This window comes from Pseudorasbora parva, chromosome 21 (genome assembly GCF_024679245.1).
Source record: "Pseudorasbora parva isolate DD20220531a chromosome 21, ASM2467924v1, whole genome shotgun sequence".
NCBI classification, from domain to species: domain Eukaryota; kingdom Metazoa; phylum Chordata; class Actinopteri; order Cypriniformes; family Gobionidae; genus Pseudorasbora; species Pseudorasbora parva.
This window is the reverse complement of record NC_090192.1, coordinates 39,595,631-39,618,571: the sequence shown is the minus strand read 5'-3', so window position 1 is coordinate 39,618,571 and position 22,941 is coordinate 39,595,631. Positions and strand designations below refer to the sequence as shown.

At 38.9% G+C, this 22,941-nt stretch overlaps 1 long non-coding RNA gene across 2 annotated transcripts in view; it reads right to left on the bottom strand.

The window, feature by feature from the left end:
• LOC137056424 (uncharacterized) overlaps positions 1 to 22,941 on the bottom strand; it is a 161,362-nt gene that overhangs the window by 41,130 nt on the left and 97,291 nt on the right. For both annotated transcript variants that reach the window (XR_010900339.1, XR_010900338.1), the window contains 2 exons: positions 15,593 to 15,812; positions 12,438 to 12,591 (listed from right to left, as the gene is read on the bottom strand). This is a non-coding gene — a long non-coding RNA (uncharacterized lncRNA). The remainder of the gene's footprint in view (positions 1 to 12,437; positions 12,592 to 15,592; positions 15,813 to 22,941) is intronic.

The window sequence follows — 22,941 nt, the reverse complement described above, 5'->3', positions numbered from 1 at the left end:
TTTTACATCAAATATTGACCTCTCTTTATTTGAAGGTTATTCGTGATGTTATGAGCAAGAACTGCATTTTCTTCCTCAGATAACTTAAATATTAATCTTACACTTGCTGTACTCAGATAAAAAGCACTTTATAATCACACTATAATTAATTATGCCAGCAGAGAGAGCGTCGTAAGTCTGATATCCACTTCAATTAGGAGAATAAATGACACCATTAGGCCTGTCAGGGTGACCTTGTGCTGGTACAATAACAAGAGACGACGAAGCACATGACACAACAGAGGGAGCAGAAAGGATAAATACGACCCCATACACAAAATATAAGGTACAGGAAAAGAAGCTTTTCTGAAGACAATATAAAACTAGTAATGCCAGGTTAAAGTTCAAAGGGTCGGGCTCAGAAATGGGACCGTTGGAGGCGAATGTTTCGTGATTTCTGTGCCTTCATCCGTAGGATTTTACACCAATTAACCTTAATAGCACAGCAGTTACTTCACCATTTAGAATGACATTATTAGACTTTCATGTGAAAGTAAAGGCCAGCTGTGCATGCTTCCCTTTCATCTGAGACTCCGAGTCAAAGGCATCGCTCAAGGGTGACGGCGCAGCCTCGCTTAGCCAGACATCTGATTACTGACCAATTCTGCTGCGATTTGCAGTGTATTCCAGCCAAGAACAGCCAAATCAGACAGGAAGAGACCAAGTGACCAAAGTATATTACCAACCTGTTTATTTCATTTTAACGGACTGTATATGTAGATTCTTTTATATAAAATAAAATATAAAATAAAAGTAAAGTAAATGTGTATAGCAAAATGCAGCACAAAGTGCTTTAAGAGTGGATGGATGGATGGGTTGTTTTAGAATGGATGGATGGATGGATAAATGGATGGAGTCTGAGTGTGTGCACTTAATCTCTCTGACGCGCGGTGACGATCTGATTGCATTTAGCTTAGCCCACTAAGCCCAGTTCATTCACTACGGTACCAAACAGAGATCAAGTTAGAAGCGACCAAACACCTCCACGGAATAGCACTTCTGAGAGTACTTCGACTCGGCGCAGTAAAAAGTCCCGGCTGAAAAATCCTCCCTCATCTCCCTCACTCTCTCATTTCTGTCAATAGGGGAGAGGAGGAGATGTGAGGGAGGGTTTTCAAGCCAGGACTTATTATTGCGCCGAGTCAAAGTGCTATTCCGCCACACATTATAGTTCTCCTTTTTAATCCGCTGAGAAAAGCACCATGTTTTATTTTATGTCCCCATACTAGGTTGTTCAACTATTGGGTTAACTGTATTTAAATAGGGAAAACGTGGAGCTGTTTGGTCGCTTCTAACTTGATCTCTGTTTGGTACCATAGTGAATGAACTGGGCTTAGTGGGCTAAGCTAAATGCAATCAGATCGTCACCGCGCGTCAGAGAGATTAAGTGCACACACTCAGACTCCATCCATTTATCCATCCATCCATCCATTCTAAAACAACCCATCCATCCATCCACTCTTAAAGCACTTTGTGCTGCATTTTGCTATACACATTTACTTTACTTTTATTTTATATTTTATTTTATATAAAAGAATCTACATATACAGTAAATCATAATAAACTCTAAATCAGCCGCATTTGGCTGGTGGCGGTGCTAATTTCCATCCCTGGCGCGCGCGCTCCGAGCCGATCTCAGACTGAGCACCCCGTTGTTTTTTAATACTTATGGAGATGAAAATAAATATATTCATAAATACTTTTTTAGGTCAAACTCTTTTGACAAAGCTTGAACAAAATACTTTCAAAATGTAAGACTTTATAAAGCCGTGATAAGACTTTTTAATACTTTATAAGGGTCTTAATTTTCCCAAAATTGATTTATCACCTTTTAAGACTTTTCAAGACCCCGCGGATACCCTGATCTCCCTCTGCTGGCTGTAGTCTTTAGCCTCTGGCCAACAATTCCTCCGATGGCGCAAATATCCTCAATTTGCATCATTGGAGGAAATTTTCCAGAAATAAAATGCATAAAAAGGGTTTCTACTGATACAGAGCCATATGCTGATCACTGAAGTAACCCTTTAAGCTTCAGAACGGCTTATCAGAATCCTATGGGTGACGTCACGGACACCACGTCTATATTTTTTTACAGTATATGATGACCACACATCGCTAACGTGTTTTAACACATGGATAGCATTTATTTTGCTAATATGATTTAGCATGTTGCTAGCATTCTTCTAAAATGAATTAGCACTTTGCCAGCATATTTTAACATATTGCTTTATAGCATGTTGCCCTATGCAAGTTATTAAGCTTTGACCCCTCTCTGAAAGTCTATGTGAGTTTGGGATTGTTCGGAAGTCAGATCAGTTAGAAAATACAGTGCCTTGCGAAAGTATTCGGCCCCCTTAAACGCCCAATTTTTCAGCTGAAATATCCAATAAATTTCGTTCCACTTCATGACTGTGTCCCACTTGTTGTTGATTCTTCACAAAAAAAATTACAGTTTTATGTCTTTATGTTTGAAGCCTGAAATGTGGCAAAAGGTCGCAAAGTTCAAGGGGGCCGAATGCTTTCGCAAGGGACTGTAGATAGCAAAACAAAACTATCTACAGGTCTGAGTTTGGTTGTTGTAGCTTGAAAACTCTTGGCGTTAAGAGTTAGAAATTTTAATCTCATAAGAAGAATAAGTTCTTTGTCAAGCCAACATAATAAATAAATTAAAAGAGTAAATAAGAAATGGTGATGAATTCTAAATGAAATGGCGGTCAGTGAGTGGCCTGTGGGCGTCTGAGGTCCAGACTGAGAGGTCACGTTTAGCAGGCTGCTGTCTTTCTACTCACCAAAGAATCAATAGTAAATGGCAGCGTCTTGTTAAATGACAACCTTTAGTCCATCTATCCGCCTCGCTCTCGCTCATCGGCCCCATGTTTGCCAATACTCTCCGATATCAGAAGTGCTGAAACGGTTTCTGAGTGACCTTGGCCCCGTCCAGTCTGAGCCGTCGATATTCTCTTTCCTCCGCACCGAATCGTTTGTCCTTATTACCGCAGGATTTGAAACCGTCATCTTGTGGTTTGGTTAATCAATGTTGTTCAAGTGTGTTTGATTATTGGGTGGTACTTACAGGCTTTGTCTTTGTGTTTCTCCTCACAGAAAAGTACTATGGAGATACGACACTCTGATGATTTGCTTTAGCTTTATCAAACTTCAAAAAATTAATAATTCATTTGTCTACGCTGTTGTCTTTTGATCTTCAATGCAAAGCAAAAAGATTATGCACTATTTTCTAAGCATTTTGACTTCGGATTTTTACAAAAACACCATAGTATCACACTAAAAACACTCTAACAACTGTATAGCACAGGGGCTTAGCCATCTTTTCAGAACTGCTGATCAATAACCACTAATATCTATAGTATGTTTCTCCTATATTTCATGCCAATTTTATGATTGGTTTAAGTACACTTGTGCATGAAGTATCCATAGATTGTATGCAATGTAAAATATATATATATATATATATATATATATATATATATATATATATATATATATATATATATATATATATATATATATATATATATATATATATATATATATATGCTGCCTTTATTTAATAAAAAATGCAGTAAAAAAATGTAATACAGGGAAATATTATTCTGATGTACATCAGCTGTTCTCTTTAATATATAATAAAGTGCAATTTATTCCTGTGATCAAAGCTGAATTTATCATAATTACTCCAGTCTTCAGTGTTACTAATCATTCTCATGAGGATTTGATCCTCAACAACCATTTATGATTATTATCAGTGTTTACAAGTTTTGCTGCTGCTTCATTTTTGTGGAAACAACCGTACCATTCTAACATTTGTGGTAAAATTAAAAGAGAAATTATTACTTTTATTGATCAGACATGCATTAAATTGATCACAAGTGATATTTTTAATATTACAAAAGATAATAATTTATTTAATAAATGCAAATTAATTAATATTAATAATTATTAATAATTGCTGTCCATTGAACTTTCTATTCATCAAAGAATCCTGAAAAATAAAATGTAGGCCTATCATGGCTTCCGCAACATTTTTAAGCAGCACGACTGTTTTCAAATTATTTTTGATAATAATCATAAATGTTTCTTGGTTATAAAATCCTCATATGAGAATAACTGGTGAAGGATCCTGTGACTTTGAAGTCTGGAGTAATGATGGTAAACTCAGCTTTTAGTTTCCATTTAAAAACACTTTAAAAACACTTGACTTTAAGAGGCGTGCTATCAACCGAGTTTACAGAAAGCTGTGTTTAGCGTCGCTGTTAACTTACCCGCCGCCGCGTAGGTAACGCCGGTTTGAATCCCGCTCGGAGTGGGATGACTAGGATTGGTGAGACCCACATTTTATTAAAAGTCTGGGCTCCGTCCCCTGCATAATCTACGCCCATGGTATAGCAACACACTAAAAACACTCAGAACACTCTAGCAGCAGCATAGCAACACACTTAAGATGCAAAACACCCTAGCAACCGCATAGCAACACACTAAAGATGCTTAACACCCTAGAAACACACTAGAAAACAGACACAGAATACCCTAGCAACTGAACAGCAACACACTAAAATCACTCAGAACACCCTAGCAACTGCACAGCAACACACTAAAAACACCCAGAACACTCTAGCAGGAGCATAGCAACACACTTAAGATGCAAAACACCCTAGCAACCGCATAGCAACACACTAAAGATGCTTAACACTCTAGAAACACTCTAGAAAACAGACACAAAATACCCTAGCAACTGCACAGCAACACACTAAAAACACTCAGAACACCCTAGCAACTGCATAGCAACACACTAAAAGCACTCAGAGCACCCTAGCAACTGCACAGCAACACGCTAAAAACACCCAAAACACCCTAACAACTGCACTGAAACACACTAAGATGCAAAACACCCTAGCAACTGCATAACACCCTAGAAACGCACTAAAAAACAGACACAGAATACCCTAGCAACTGCACAGCAAGCAACACACTAAAACACTCAGAACACCTTAGAAACTGCATCACACTATACTATAGATGCATACCCTAGCAACTGCATAGCAACACACTTAAGATGCATAACTCCCTACCCACTGCATAGAAACACACTAAAATGCATAACACCCTGCATTTACCCCCCCCCCCCCCCCCACACACACACACACACACACACACAGCTGATTCCTCTGTAATGAGGTGCTTGTTCTTCACCTGTGCGCAGGAGGGACGGCACAGGTGTGCTTACACAGCCCTAATTAATATGATTACGCTCATTTAGCAGCAGAACTAGTTAATTAAGATGATTAAGCGCATTTAGAAACATGCTGTTATCATTTCCTTTTCCAGCCGAACACATAAATGAGACCGCTGGGTGAGCAGGCGTTCTGCGGGACTGCCACTCATTACAGATCTGGATGTATGATGCATTTGATTGACACGTGATGATATACATATTTATTTGTACAAGTGTTGCCCAAACTGGTGTTTGCGAATCGCTGGTGGTCAGTGAAGGAACTTAACACTAAACATGATCAAAATAAAATACTAAAAAAGATAGCTGCAAGTCATGTGACCATTAATCGACATCAAAGAACCGTTGAACCTGCAAATAAGTTGTTAAAGTCACCAAGAAATTAAAATGTACAATTCTTGTTTTTATGGAATATTGCAGTATTTATCATAGATGATTTATCCATCCACATCATTATTGTTATTAAACTCACGTGCCTCATAATCTTGAATCAGAATTTCCCCTCCCTCTTGCAGCGACATCTCTTCTCTAATGATAATGAGGGCGGGGCAACCTGTCACTCACATGAGATCCACCAATAGCAAACCACAGCCAACCAATCAATTCCCCACAGACACAATCAAGCCCCGCCCCTACATTTGTTCTTGTTTGACGTATATGTCACAAGGGAAGAAAGAACGATTGCACCTTCCATTTCATGCCGACTCTAAAGTTTTACTTCAAGAAAACATTTTAGGTCAAAAGGGTAAGGATGATAAAGTCTGGGAATTCCTGATTTTAACAAATATTCAACATATACACATACAAAATGCAAATATTAATCCATTATTAATCTAAATAGTAATACCTCCTTTCAGGCCACCACTCACGTTTGTATAAAGAGAAAAGAGCGTATAGTTTGGCATCTGTAATAGAGAAGCGGTATAAAACAATCACAGATTCAGTCTCTTCTGAGCGCAGGTTCACTCAGCAGTCCTGACCTCACTAATTGGTCATCAGCATAAATAACGAGTCAATGAGCTGAACTCTCAGCGTGTCATAAATCAAACACTTCAGGCTGCTCAGGGTTCAGTGTGAAATTAATCACTGTCTCTATTAATGATGTTACCACACACACACACACACACACACACACACACACACCCCTATTAATGACGCTGCTGTGTGTTGGAGACAGGAGCTGTAAATCAGTGCTGATAAGAGAGTCTGCAGCTCCCGCGGTTACACCGCCACTAAATGACCCCTCGCTCTCCTTTACTAATGGTCTGGATGCAGTGCTGCTGTATATTATACATGTGCAATATAATATATGTGGAAAATATGCTGTTTGTGAACTGTGCATATGCTCTAAACTATCATGTGATGATTACTCTCATCTATAATGTTTTGTCCGTAATATACTGTGCATAATTTAAACATTAGCTTGGAATTGACAGACAATGAAAATTTGATATTTATCTATTTCTTCAAATGTTCAAAACTTCTAATAACAATTATATATATATATATTAGGGGTCGCCAACTGGCGGACTCCGGTCCGGATCCGGACCGCGAGATGCATCCATCCGGACCGCGAAGCCTTTTGACGTAATGAAATAAATAAATGCCAAATGCGATTTAAAAAATAAATAAATAAGCACATTTATATCAGGCAGCTCAGTAGAACCGTTTTTTCCTATGTTGCCACGGTTGTGTTGACAGTTAAAGGGGTCGCACACCAGACGCGAAACTCAGCTCCGCGTCTCAGGTATCTCAACCCGGACACACACATTATATACGCGCAAGCTCAGTTTGAATCGACTTCTGACAGAAGAGCTGCACGAGGGGTGTATCTCTTGTAGCACAGGGTGAAATCAGTATGTACATGGACGATTTGAGGGAAATATAATATAAATTGAATAAATCGTGCAGCTCGTGGCGTGTCAGTTTTTCCGGCTCCCATGTTAACGGGTTAGTTTGCACATCGTTCAGCTCAGCTCAGCCTTTTGAAATGTTATTTGAGGTTATTTACGTTTTTCTCGATTTAAAGGAAGAGTTGAAATAAAGAGATAAAATGTTTCTTGCACTTTTTCATTTTTCCAACACTGGTGGCACTTTATTTTTACCTGTTTGTGTTTCTGGATATTATTGCTAATGATTTTTTACCAGTGCAATTGAAGCACAGCAGAGCTGAAGATAGCCTGCATTTAGTTAGGTAGAGACTATACATGTGAATGAACATGAAATGATGTTATGAGATTTCTGTTTGGTTTTTTAACCAGGAGGGTTTGTGTTCATTGATTGTAACGGTTATCTCAGTTCAGCAGAAAAAGCACTTTAGTTGCTAGTAATGTTGAAATGAATGTATTTTCAGTGCAGATTTAGAGATGAAGGCATTTTTTTATTCATCATATTTTTTGTTAGACATGGCTACTGGTTGAATTAAATATTTTGTACCAACGCAACTTAAACAGAACAACCTCAAAATGAGGTACATTTATTAAAGGATTACCTTTTGCTTTAACAATATGAAAAGACATGTTTCTCTATATGAGAACATACTATATTTTCTTCAATAAAGACACTTTTTTTAATCTACACTAATTTCTTTAGTCTGGCAAAAAGACATCAATTCATGTTTTTAGGTATATAATTGTCCAATACGATCTCATGGTCATGCGTATAAATAGTACGAGTTTGCAATCTCGTGGAATGTATACGCCAAAATGAGTTTTGGCGTGCGTATGGTACGCAGTTTTTTGCGTGCATATGAGACGCACTTTATGGCGTGCATATGACACGCTCTTGGGTAGGTTGAGGGTGGTGGGGTGGGGGGTTCGTATGTATAATACGCCATAAAGTGTGTCTCATATGCACGCGAAAAACCGCGTACCATACGCACGCCAAAACTAATTTTGGCGTATACATTCCACGAGATTGCAAACTCGTACTATTTATACGCATTTTCGTGAGAAGGTTTCTTTACTGGACCCCAAGCAATTTTAGTTGAAGACCCCTGATATATGATATAACTGTTGTTATTATTATTATTATTTAAAGAAGTTAGTCACCCAATAAAAGGGTATATTACAAAAAAATAAAACCTAAAGAAAACTTGCAGATTAACACCATGTTTTCTGTATGTGAATAACAAATCTAATTCAATAACAAATTAATTCATATCTGCATAACAGAAAACAACAAAGAGGTGTGCCTCAAGGCTCAATACTGGGGCCACTTGTTTTTTCAATTTATGTACAATTCATCTACCAAACATTTAACTTTATTCTGATGATACTATCATTTATGTATCTATTTCTCTACAAATTAAACTATTTCTTCTGTCTGATTTTAATATTTTACAAGTTTGGCATTTGGATAATAAACTAGTGTTTATTCCATGTCCTATATTAGAGATTTTGGTTCTAGGCAGAAATTTAGATCCAAAACTTGTGGTGTATCATGCAAAGACTGAACTGAAGTTAATACCAACCTGGTCTCATTGGCAAAACGTAGCTGTGGCAACGTTTTTGCAAACCACAAAATACGTACCAATAGGTGCATATCGCGAAAGTTTCAAAGACAGCATTTTTTATCGTTTTCTTTTTTTTTTTACCATAGTCCATGATTTGTAAACGAATACATTTTGGAGTTGCTTAACCAGCTCCATATGTTCGGATTTTCTGACCTATTAAGCTCGATAGCTCAGCTGGTACAGATTTGAACTTGCCATGCTGAAAGCCCGGGAACCAATCCCGTGAAAAACAGGTCATGATAAAAGAGCTCAAAGACGAGTTCAAAACACAAGCTAAAATGACATGGATATCATCTTATTTTTGTCACATTTGCTTTTGTTAACACTATCGGGTAGGTTTTAGGGTTTAGTGTGGGTGTACGTTAAAAAACCAACGTAACCAGATTCACGCACATCTGCTCCGGAAAAAAACTAAGCCTTTAGCGCCACCCAGTGGACATTTCACTTTGAAACTTGTCGCGATATGCACCTATTGGTACGTATTTTGAGGTGAGACCAGGCTGGTTAATACTATTAAATATCAAAGATCAAATAAACAAACATGAATAATATTTTAACATAGATTATAGTATTCATCCGTACTTTCAAATGTCAAACTTTACATATGAAATGACAATTAGGACATTTGTAATTATTGGAGGGGAATTGTCCTCCTCAGTACCGATGGTGGTTACAGTCCTGGTATAAAAGGGTAACATTTTGTGTTGCACAGAAGAAAGAAATACAGGTTTGGCCCAACATAAGGTTGAATAAATATTTTTTTAAGTGAACTATTCCTTTCTTTAATAATTAGAAAAACTGAAATATCACGAGAGAGAGAGAGAGAGAGAGAGAGAGAGAGAGAGTGAGTGAGTGAGTGAGTGAGTGAGTGAGTGAGTGAGTGAGTGAGTGAGTGAGTGAGTGAGTGAGTGAGTGAGTGAGTGAGTGAGTGAGTGAGTGAGTGAGTGAGTGAGAGAGAGAGAGAGAGAGAGAGAGAGAGAGAGAGAGAGAGAGAGAGAGAGAGAGAGAGAGAGAGAGAGAGTTGGACGTCGCCGGAAACAAAGAGACTCGAAACTCATCATGCTGATGCTATAAACTGACGGTCCAATTATTACACTTGACACAAGCACTCATGAGATATTCAGCCGTTTCTCTGGAGTCGAGTTCCAGCCGCGGGACACTGAGATTAATGTCGTGTCTCGCCACAAACCCTGATAATTTGGGTCACATTGTAACAGCAGCGGCAAGAATAATGACTCCCGCTCCAGATGATCAGAACCAGCAAACTGTACGGTGAAGGTTAAACTGTGTAATAGTTTGAAATGAATAGTGTGAGCTCACAGCGCTGACAGAGCAACATTATTTACAGTCTGAACAACCAAACACACCACAGATCTGGAATATACACAAATGCAGACCTTCAGTGTTATTAACATAAGTCAAACATCACGATACTACATAATAAGCTCTTTAGACTTGAGCCATTAAGCAAGCAGAACCTAGCAAACATACAGCAATGCATTTTGTTTGCTGCCCGCCTGAACGAAGCCTTAGAGACGGGTTCATACTCCAGTAAACCGCCTGCCTACACAGCATTTTATCGAGGTAGATCTAAAGGTTTCGAAACACAACCAGACTGTAGTTATTCTGGTCGTATTAGTTCACGAGTAGATGTTGAGATGTTGGAGAGCCACTGTAAGTATTGACTCTTTTATTGACTTAAAGTCTTGTATGAGTCCAGACATCAGTCTGATGACCTCATCTGTAACAAGACATCACAACTGATTCCAATCGGTCTGAACGGCTTTCCTATTTAATTATGTAATTTCATTTATGTATACTTAATTTAAATGATAGTACAGTTGGGTATGCCTATTTAGTTTTTGACTTTAACAAAAAGAGTATTCTATATAAGTGTGTGTGTGTGTGTGTGTGTGTGTGTGTGTGTGTGTGTGTGTGTGTGTGTGTGTGTGTGTGTGTGTGTGTGTGTGTGTGTGTGTGTGTGTGTGTGTGTGTGTGTGTGCGCGTGTGTGCGCGTGTGTTTGTAAAATATGTCTTAAAATAATCATAACAAAATATAAAAAACAATCTTTAAACATATCAAACATATTTAAACATAATATCAAGATATACAAAAACACATTTATATAAATATTTTTATATTTTAGACATTTTTAAAAATTGTATTTATTTATTTATAATATTGTACTTATTTTGTACTATTGTACTATAATATTGGGCCCTATTTTAACGATCTGAAACGCAAGTGTCAAAGCGCGAAGCGCAAGTAACTTTGTGGGCGGGTCTCGGCGCTGTTGCTATTTTCCCGGCGGGATAAATGGCTCTTACGCCCGGCGCAAATCTAAAATGGGTTGGTCTGAAGTAGCTTCATTATTCATAGGTGTGGTTTGGGCGTAACGTGAATAAACCAATCAGAGCGTCATCCAACATTCCCTTTAAAAGCAGCTGCGCAAGTTCCATTATGGGTCGCTATTATTATGGCGTATTTACCAAGCGCACGCCAGGAGCGGTTCACAGCCGAGGAGACTGATGTTCTTGTAGGAGCAGTGAAAGACAGAGGAGTTGTGTTGTATGGGGAGGGGAGAAACCCACCCAAAATAGCGTCGGTTACACAGTTTTTTCAGTTTTTCAGTCGATTTTTTTTCCTGGTTCTTGACGGACAAACCAATCTGTCAGATGTCCTTATATACAGATATGTCTTGCCACTATTGGGCAAACAGGTCTGATCCTTAATTACTACAATTAGCCTGAATAATTTGTAAGCTAGATTTATGCCTATTTTTTCACATCTTCGTGGCACACCACAATGATTTCCATCATCTCATGTGTTAATATTTTTTTAGTGTAACAATTTATGATTTGCGAAAATAACTGCTGCATCTGTGTAGATTACATGAGCAAAGTGTATGCGCGTTGTGCACGCTATACATTATGGTCAAGCATGCGCCCTTAAAATAGCATAATGAACAACGCACCGCTGACTTTAGACCAGGTTTTTTCTGGTCAGTGGCGCAACTGTTTAATGGAACAGCAAAATAGCACCAGGGATTGTTTGCGCCGGAACACGCCTCCTTTTTTCCGCTGAACCGCCCAGGGAGCGCAAGTTCATTCACTAGTTTAGCGACGTGCTTCTGTGGAGGGAAAAGCGTGCTTTGCGCCGGTGCAAAATAGGAATGACACATGCGGCGGTGTACAAAGTCAATTGCGCTGGGTCACAGATAGGGCCCTATATATATACAAATATATATGCAGTAATATTTTATATATTTACACACACACACACACACACATACACACACACATACATACAAACTTTTATGCTAGATGTGATTAATTATGATGAATCAATTTGACAGCACACTGTGTGTGTGTGTGTGTGTGTGTGTGTGTGTGTGTGTGTGTGTGTGTGTGTGTGTGTGTGTGTGTGTGTGTGTGTGTGTGTGTGTGTGTGTGTGTGTGTGTGTGTGTGTGTGTAGGCTTCAGACAGCGAGTTAAGTTTAAGTTTTGAGTTTTTATATTGTGTTAGGTTGTGATTATTTGAGCACATCAGTAAACTGTAGGTCATTTCAGTAAACACATGAGGACTGAATTACAGAATAATACGATACATCTCAACTGCGTTCCCAGATGTCCCACCTCAATCGTCCCACTCCAAACACACACCCACACACTCCGCTGTAACAGGAAGCAGTTCGGTTTGGCCGGTCAATAGTGTGACACGTAGCATCTGTCATCTGGACAATCAATGGTTCCTCTCAGACATGAGCACGAACGGAGAACCCAATCCTCTCTGGGGAGAATAACATGAAGAACAGCTCAGTTTCTTCCCACAGAACCGACTAATGCCAGAAATGAATCTACAGTTTCCCCGATGCGCAGATGGAGTCGTTTCTACTGTAGTTTTTAGCCGTGTCATCAAATTGCAAGACTGCAGATGAGACTCAAAGTGACAGACTTCAGGAGAATATAACCTCTCACATGTTCAGCGTGTAAACTTGAGCGCTCGGTATCACGCTAGGGAGCTCGTGAATGTTTGTCATGATTGTGACTTATGACTGTTTTATTAATTCATGTCTGCTGTTCTCATTTCTACAGCCTCAGAGGAACCTGATGAACCTCCTACAGCGACTATCACATGTCTAAGAGCACAGAGAGAAAGAATTATGACTAAAAGAAGAGACAATCTGTGCTTCACCACAATGAAGCAGGCAGAATCTTATCTTCTTTATATCTTTTATATCTTTTTTATTATTATTTATTTTATTTTATATAAAACATTTTTACATATATTATACATATATAATTTATTAGTATTTAAATTAAATAAGTATTTAAATATAATTAATATTAAATCTGTATATATAATACAATACACAGTGTACGTATATATATATATATATATATATATATATATATATATATATATATATATATATATATATATATATATATATATATATATATATATATATATATAGCTAAACAGGCAGAAACTTAAAACATTTTTTTTTATATACATAGACAATTATACCGATATATAAAATATATTTAGATTTTTATTAGAGTTTTTTTTAATATAGGTTTTATATAGATTTGCTAGTTATTTTACATTTTAATAATATTTCACAATATTCATTTTTTGTATTTTTAATAAATTAAATGCAGCCTAGGAAAGCAGAAGAGTCTTCTAAAAACATAAAAAAATCTTAATGATCAAAAACTTTTGAACGACATGTATATACAGGTCCTTCTCAAAAAATTAGCATATTGTGATAAAGTTCATTATTTTCCATATTGTAATGATTAATATTAAACTTTTATATATTTTAGATTCATTGCACACCAACTGAAATATTTCAGGTCTTTTATTGTTTTAATACTGATGATTTTGTCACACAGCTCATGAAAACCCAAAACTCCTATCTCAAAAAATTAGCATATCATGAAAAGGTTCTCTACACGAGCTATTAACCTAATCATCTGAATCAACTAATTAACTCTAAACACCTGCAAAAGATTCCTGAGGCTTTTAAAAACTCCCAGCCTGGTTCATTACTCAAAACCGCAATCATGGGTAAGACTGCCGACCTGACTGCTGTCCAGAAGGCCATCATTGACACCCTCAAGCGAGAGGGGAAGACACAGAAAGACATTTCTGAACGAATAGGCTGTTCCCAGAGTGCTGTATCAAGGCACCTCAGTGGGAAGGAAAAAGTGTGGCAAAAAACGCTGCACAACGAGAAGAGGTGACCGGACCCTGAGGAAGATTGTGGAGAAGGACCGATTCCAGACCTTGGGGGACCTGCGGAAGCAGTGGACTGAGTCTGGAGTAGAAACATCCAGAGCCGCCGTGCACAGGCGTGTGCAGGAAATGGGCTACAGGCGCCGCATTCCCCAGGTCAAGACACTTTTGGGCTACAGAGAAGCAGCACTGGACTGGTGCTCAGTGGTCCTAAGGACTTTTTTCAGATGAAAGCAAATTTTGCATGTCATTCGGAAATCAAGGTGCCAGAGTCTGGAGGAAGACTGGGGAGAAGGAAATGCCCAAATGCCTGAAGTCCAGTGTCAAGTCCCCACAGTCAGTGATGGTCTGGGGTGCCATGTCAGCTGCTGGTGTTGGTCCACTGTGTTTTATCAAGGGCAGGGTCAATGCAGCTCGCTATCAGGAGATTTTGGAGCACTTCAGGCTTCCATCTGCTGAAAAGCTTTATGGAGATGAAGATTTGGTTTTTCAGCACGACCTGGCACCTGCTCACAGTGACAAAACCACTGGTAAATGGTTTACTGACCATGGTATTACTATGCTCAACTCTCCTGACCTGAACCCCATAGAGAATCTGTGGGATATTGTGAAGAGAAAGTTGAGAGACGCGAGACCCAACACTCTGGATGAGCTTAAGGCCGATATCGAAGCATCCTGGGCCTCCAGAACACCTCAGCAGAGCCACAGGCTGATCGCCTCCATGCCACGCCGCACTGAAGCAGTCACTTCTGCTAAAGGATTCCCCACCAAGTATTGAGTGCATAACTGAACATAATTATTTGAAGGTTGACTTTGTTTTGTATTAAAAACACTTTTCTTTTATTGGTCGGATGAAATATGCCTATTTTTTGAGATGGGTATTTTGGGTTTTCATGAGCTGTGTGCCAAAATCATCAGTATTAAAACAATAAAAGACCTGAAATATTTCAGTTGGAGTGCAATGAGTCTCTAAAATATATGAAAGTTTAATTTTTATCATTACATTATGGAAAATAATGAACTTTATCACAATATGCTAATTTTTGGAGAAGGACCTGTATATATATATTAAATGTATAAAAACATTAAAAAAAAAATAATATTTATATACTAAATAATAAAATATACAAGTAAAAAAATATATTTGTATAGGTATTATATTTTTTCTCTTTCTCTATTTAAATATATATAAAACAAAAAAAAATACATATTTAAATTATTTAATTTAAGCAAAATTCAGGTGGCAATTAAATTGAATGAATAATTTTTATAATAAGCGGCTATTAACACTGTAAAAACCTTATTTTATCCGGCAGTGGACAGAGAGACAGACGGCTCATCACCTCTCTCTCTTCCTGTCACCCTCACTCTCCCTCTTCCTGTCTTTCTTTGTCTCTGTCGCTCTCTTCCTTTGCCCTTTTATCATCAAAGACCACATCTGTTCCTTCGCTGCCTCTTAAGTGTGCTTGCGTTACCTTGACCGGCACACTTGCATTGTTAGCGAAGTGAAGGAGTAAAAATAAACAGGCCTGAGAATGAGAGGGCGTACCTTCCTAAACATCAATTGTTGCGGCAGGGGAAGAGAAAAGTCCCACCGTGAGAGTGTCGCCGCGGTCATTTCCGCTAAACGTGTCGGTGCGTTGACAGTATCGGCGTGATGTTAGCTGTAAAATCGAAGCAGTGCATTCGTTGTGCTGATCTTGATGTCAGCTTCACCTCAGGTTCATCTGGAGGTCTGGCACTTCCTGGCAGGCAACATGATATCAGACCTGGGCAGAATGAGAGAGGAAGAGAGAAGAACATTAGTGCTTTATCTTTGCATTTTGCATTTATCTTTGCGCAATTGACTTTGTACGCCGACGCATGTGTCATTCCTATTTTGAACCCGCGCAAAGCGCGCTTTTCCCTCCACAGAAGCACGTCGCTAAACTAGTGAATGAACTTGCCTCCTTTTTTCGCTGAACCGCCCAGGGAGCGCGTGTGCCGGCGCAAACAATCCCTGGAGCTATTTTGCTGTTCCGTTAAACAGTTGCGCCACTGACCAGAAAAAACCTAGTCTAAAGTCAGTGGCGCGTTGCGCGTTGTTCATTATGCTATTTTAAGGGCGCATGCTTGACCATAATGTATAGTGGCAAGACATATGTGTATATAAGGACATCTGACAAATTGGTTTGTCCGTCAAGAACCAGGAAAAAAAATCGACTGAAAAACTGAAAAAACTGTTTAACCGACGCTCTTTTGGGTGGGTTTCTCCCCTCCCCATACAACACAACTTCTCTGTCTTTCACTGCTCTTACGAAAGGAAAATATATTTACCAAAATATATCTTTACATTTATTTGAAATATATTGTAAATTTATGGAATAATATATTGATGGTATTATAAAATATATTATATATTCATGTAATATATGGCAAAATATACAATTGATTGCCGCTTTCAATATATTGCAATATATTGAAAGATATAAATATTAATTCCCATATATGTGAATATATTGCCTAATGTTTTGCATGAAATTTTAAAATATACTGCAATATATTTTTGTTTCGTAAGGGCTGCTCTTACAAGAACGTGCGCCTGGTAAATACGCCATAATAATAGCGACCCATAATGGAACTTGCGCAGCTGCTTTTAAAGGGGATGTTGGATGACGCTCTGATTGGTTTATTCACGTTACGCCCAAACCACACCTATGAATAATGAAGCTACTTCAGACCAACCCATTTTAGATTTGCGTCGGGCGCAAGAGCCATTTATCCCGCCGGGAAAATAGCAACAGCGCCGAGACCCGCCCACAAAGTTACTTGCGCTTCGCGCTTTGACACTTGCGTTTCAGATCGTTAAAATAGAGCCCATAGTCTTTTAAAGTTACGGCAGTTTATTGCCTACAAAAATGGCCGGTTTGGACTACAACGAGCTTCTTCCTGGGTTGGTGACATCATAAACCCTGGCTTGTCTCTGCAGATGTGACATCTGCCCGTAATGGGAAGGGGCGTGGCCTTAACCTGTGCTTGGCACTTCAGCCAATCAAAATACAGGAAACTACATTTGGCCATCTGACCAATCTAAGAGCATTGCGTTTTTCAGAGGGAGGGGCTTCATAGAAGCAGGAAGCAGACGAGCCGTTCAAAGGACAGACAGCGGTGTGGAACAGAGGGAGAATAGAAGAAAAATACGGCGTTTAAAAAAAAAAAAGAAGTATTGAAGCGCTGAAGTTCCCCTTTAATGTGGTTCAGATAACAAAATATTTTGAGTTTCTATTTATTAAATCAATCTCCTTCATTGTATTGACTCAAATTTTTCATTTCAATGAACTCAAAATTTAAGGCAACCAGGTAACTTACTTTTTTAAGTTAAACCAACAGTAATTTTTACACTGTAAATACTGTATAAAATGCATCATTACTTCATGTTAACGCATGAACTAACGTTAATTGATGGGGCCTTACTGTAAACTAAAGAGTTACCAGAAGTTAAAGATGAATGAAGAGGAAGCTGTAAGAGAAGGAAATGCAGGGTCAGCGTGACAGCTGTGAGTCTTTCTCAGACGGAGATGCCAAGATCGTCCCACACATGTGGAAGAGTCCTGGAGGAATGTTCTGGGTTTAATACGAGTTAAACTCTACGGACGCTCTGTCATATATCACAGGAAATAATAGATACTCGTCCCTCGGTTTGTCAAACTAAACATCAGTTATTTGACAGTAGACACTTACAAAAGAGACTACATTTTTCAAAGTTGTAAATAAAATAATTATTAGTGGAGTACGTTTTACAAGAAAATATCATCTTTCTACTTCAAAATTTCATACTTTCTCAGCCTCAAATTTCCAAACATCTCTGTAGATTTTCAGATCATATTTAACATAAATGGTCCATACAGCATTATTTTTTAGCTTTATGGAGTAAACTTATTAAGCTCACCAAAGTCTACACTGAGACATTTTAGTGCAAAGGGTATTAGCTTCACTACAAGAAGTTATCGTACCTACTATAAATGAGCTTTACTGGAACAGCAAACATTTTTATTAATAAATATTATTACATTTAAATGAAAATTTAGCTAAATAATAAATATAGGTATTGTACTAAGTTCATACATATTTTAATATGGACCGCTATTATTGAAAATACCGTATTTCCTCAAATAAAAGCCTGTAGTCAATTAAACGCCGGGCCTCTGATAGTGGCCGGGGGCGTGGTCAGCACGAACAAATAAAGGCCGGTCTCAAATACACTGTAAAAAATTATTTAGAAAAAAAGTTGCCTGGTTGCCTTAAAATTTTGAGTTCATTGAAATTGAAATGTTGAGTTAATACAATGAACATTTTTTGAGATTCAGCAACCTTTATTAAAATATTATTAAAATATTTTTTAAGCATATTGGGTAATTGTGTGTGTTTTATTTCTGATGATGCAGTGAAACATGCCAAATAGTGCTATTTTCATGATTTATCAAATTTTTATGTGGTTCAGATACAAAAATATTTTGAGTTTCTATTTATTAAACAAATTTCCTTCATTGTATCAACTCAAATTTTTAATTTCAATAAACTCAAAATTTTAAGGCAACCAGGTAACTTACTTTTTTAAGTTAAACCAACAAAAAACAACCAAAAATTTTTACAGTGTAAAGGCCGGGGGGAAATGATTGGATAATCTCCTAAATGCCGTTAATTTAATGCGAAACCATCCTGATGCCACGCGCCCGATGAGAGTCATGCCAGTCCGACACACACTAATCCTGGTCTCTTCTATAGTTAACCTAAACACTTTACATGGATTGCTTTGTAAATTAAATTGAGAATATAACGGATGCATGTGCCATTTTAAACAGGCTACTGTAGTCTATGGGAGATGCGACGTCTGTGAAAATGCCGTGTCAGGCAGGCAACAAATATCGGTCTTCACAATGCGTGCGTCTCAATCTGCTCCGTCAGTAGTCAGGGCACTGATCAGGGATCAGTCCATTGACTTACCGGTATGTCCTGATCAGTGCCCTGACTACTTAGCCTAGAAATCTAGACGCACCCTAGCGGCAGCAAATTTAATTTGCCTGCAAGTGTTGTCTAGGAACTCTCAATACCCTTCTGAGCTGTGTTCCTCAAAATCTGGATGGCCCAATCACATCATGTATAGAGTTGGCGGGCGGGGCCATAATGACGACGGCACAGAAACTGGTGAACGGCGGCGGTCTTTCTAATCAGCTCTGACCGCGACTCTGGAAGACTTGGAGTTAAGCTTTTCTCTGAGAAAAGAACAAAGAGCGGCACTGAAGTCATTCTTAAAAAGGGAAGATGTGTTCAGAGTTTAGCCGACCGGATACGGCGAATGTTTAATCAGTCAGCGAGCTCCGCTTCACCTTCGTTGCTCTGGTTGTAGCGCTATCCTATCGCGTGCAGAGGGAGTTTGAAAGACAACCGTTTATCCGCCCCTCAGATTGAGCTGTCAATGGTGAGTTTCCAGACCAAACATCTTGATGTGGGTCTGGCTTGTCAGGCTACTGATTACTGAAATAGGGAGCTGATTAAGACGCACCTAATATTAGCCTCTCGTCTCTTTTATGTCTTATGGGGGTCGCACCCAAGCCTCGAAGATCAGCTCCGCGCAGCGCCGCGTCTCAAGCCTTGTTTATACTTTCGCCTGTCTCCACTGCGCGCGCTCCTCCCCAAATGGACGAGGCGTTTATACTTGACGCGCTCGCCGTTGTGCTATTCTTTGAAACGACAGAGGGCGATTCGGAGTAATTGTTCTATAAACCAACGCGTCGAGAAGAAGTGGGCTAACGTGCACAGGTGATGATATTTATTTGAGTACATTTCAAAAACCACACTACAAAGGAATCGTGTAAAGCTCAGTAAACCTTGGCTTGATATTATTACTCGTGACATGAGAACAAAATATACACTAAATTAACGATCTCTTAAATATTTCCTAATTTCACTAAAATTTAATGTCGTGATTTATTTATTTATTTGGTTAAACATGGATCTTTATATTAAAATGCCTTATTTCTGCTTTTGTAGGCTCATTCAGTAAATAGAAGCACCTAATGTGCAAACTGAGGGCCGGTGTGATGAGACGTCAGGCTCGGCTAGATTCGCTGAGAACTCGTTCATCTTCGGATACGGACCCGCGCGCGGAATTACAAAAAATGCGTATTATTTAGTTGTATCTGTATGGTGATATTTTTGCATATGTTTCTTAAAAAAAATCAATATTTGTCCACTGGAACGATCACTTTAAATTGAAAACAGTTTACATAAAGCAATTATATTTCAAACAGATGGAATTAGAAATACAGGCCTGCCCCTAATAAAAGCCTGCTTCAAATAAAAGCTGGTTCCCATCGGCAGTTCAGGTAAATAAAGGCCCCGTTCTTTATTTGAGGAATTACGGTATCTATGAAATTATACTTTTTCTTATTTATATCACACTGAAGCTGTGGTTTTCATAGTAGTGGACTCTTTAAAGGAACACTCCACCGTTTATAGAAATAGGGCTTATTCAACTTCTAGCCTACATTTAGATATGTGGGCAAATGCATTTTTGCGCATGCATTGTTTTAGGGTCGCCGCTAGCTTAGCTTAGCATAATGAATGGAATCCTATGTTGCCAGCTAGCATGTCCCGAGTAAAAGTGATCCAAAAAAACACCTCATTACTTCTTGTGGCCTGCGTATTCACAACGAGTACAAATAGAGAAATAGAGATTAAAGGGGGGGTGAAATGCTGTTTCATGCATACTGAGGTTTTTACACTGTTAAAGACTTGGATTCCCATCCTAAACATAGACAAAGTTTCAAAAGTTAAGGTGGACGTTTGATGGGAGTATTTCTTTGTCAAAAATACTACTTCCGGTTAGTCATAAGTTTCGGCAAGTTTTTTGAGATCATGCGTCCCCTTTGACGTTAACGGGGGCGGAATTTCCTTGTATGGGCCTTACGGACAATTCTACCGGAAGCGCGTGAGAGAGAGAGAGAGAGAGAGAGAAAGTAACAGCCTACGCCCATCAAAGCACTGGCTTGTAGGATGCTGGACAGGTGATGTGCACATAATGTCACCAAAAAAGTGCGTTTTTGGTTGCCAGACCAAGACAGTCCTGCACAGATTCCCCAAAACCCCGCGTTAAGGCAACAGTGGATGTAATTTGCTTTTCCGGATCAGCAACTGAGTTGCGCGAATGTTTATATCTGTTTGCTGCATTTCGGTGCCGACTGTTTCATAAACAAGGCCCAGCTCGACACCGGATTTTCCCGATCGCCTAATGCTGAATGATGGAGCAGTCCCAACGATAAAGGTCCCAACGTTAGAACCGCGGGCGGTGAGTAAGACTGCTTCAGATGTCTGTGTCTTTGCCTATGCCCATCAAGTAGCCCAAACATGATCACGTATAGTTAATTGATCAATGGAGCATGCGATGTGTAGTGCGTGTACATTTGTTTAGCTGGCCACTATATGTGTAACTTTATGTTTGTGTATTGTAAAAGCACTCCAAACAACAATACACAAAGAGTGGGGAAATATGTTGAACTAAATAAGCGCGCTTCTTCATTCAAATGCGCTACTATTCCGTGTCTTTCTATGTAAACACTAACTTAGCCTGCCGTGCAAAACCAGTCCGCTTACTGTCTACACAAACCACGCGTAAACACACAAACACACACACACGTGCACAACTGCACTTCCAACATGTACACCTTCAAAGACAAAAATAAGACGATATAATTCAAGTATAAATATGTAAATAACACAAGCCGCTAAGCATATTATATAGTTAGTGTATAACTTGTAGCACATAGAGACGTCCTGCTCTAGTCGTTTTTGCTGCTGCTCCTGTTCAACTGCAGCCTCTGGGTCTGATTCCGGATCATAGATGTATGGCTGTATCTGATTAAAAGCCATATTTTTATTTTGAATAAAGTTTTTTTCCCGCTGTTAGGGATGACACAGCTTTACGACGCAATCGACTCAACACAATAGCAGCGGCGCGCACACGTCATTATTTAGCTCCGCTCACACGACACGCCCCCACCCGCTCGGCTTTTTTCGGAAAGACTCGGAACAGCGCATCTTTCTTATATAATTATTAAAAAAATAAAGACTTTTCGGAGATATGCAGGATGCAATGCTACTCTATAGGTACTCAAGATTGACATGACACTGACTGAAACTGAGTGTTTCACCCCCCCTTTAAGACTAGGCAATTCCTAGGTAGATACTGATTTGGGACTATATTATGGGGAAGCAGAGGCGAAGCAGAGATATCATGCAACACATCGCGATTGCTCAACAGCCGGAGGACGTGAGGATGAGAGCCGTGATGTCTCTGCTTCCCTATAATATAGAGCTGCGTTACCTCACACTCATGACCGGAGAAGAGGAAATGGCCCCGTCGCTCGTGAGGCGTGTTTCGTTCAAGCGCTCCAGTGGCCTTGCTCAGCTCCTAAACACTCGCTCCTGCTCTGCTTCACAGTAACAGTAATAATCACATCCATGATAAAGATTTCTGCCCGAGTCCTATCCCGAATCTATCCTTCTGGCTGTGAGGTGAAGAACACATGTCCCAAGATTCTGCGCTCAAACTTGGCGTCATCAAACTACACCTTAGGCGACCTCTAGCGGACGGAAAAGTAGGGCACCTTTAATGGGTACTTGAGCTTAATAGGTGCGTTCACCCTTTTTGGTCATGTGTAAATATTTTCATTTCCTCAAGGGTTTTTTCATTGATTTTCTCAAAGTGACAACTTACAGAGCCCCTAAAATATATTATATATGTATTATTATAATTTTTTATTATATATATATATATTTTTTTTTTAAACAGACTTTTGCATGCACTTGAGAATTTTTTTTTGAGCCTTTGAAAAACTATTCATGTGCGTACTGGAAATG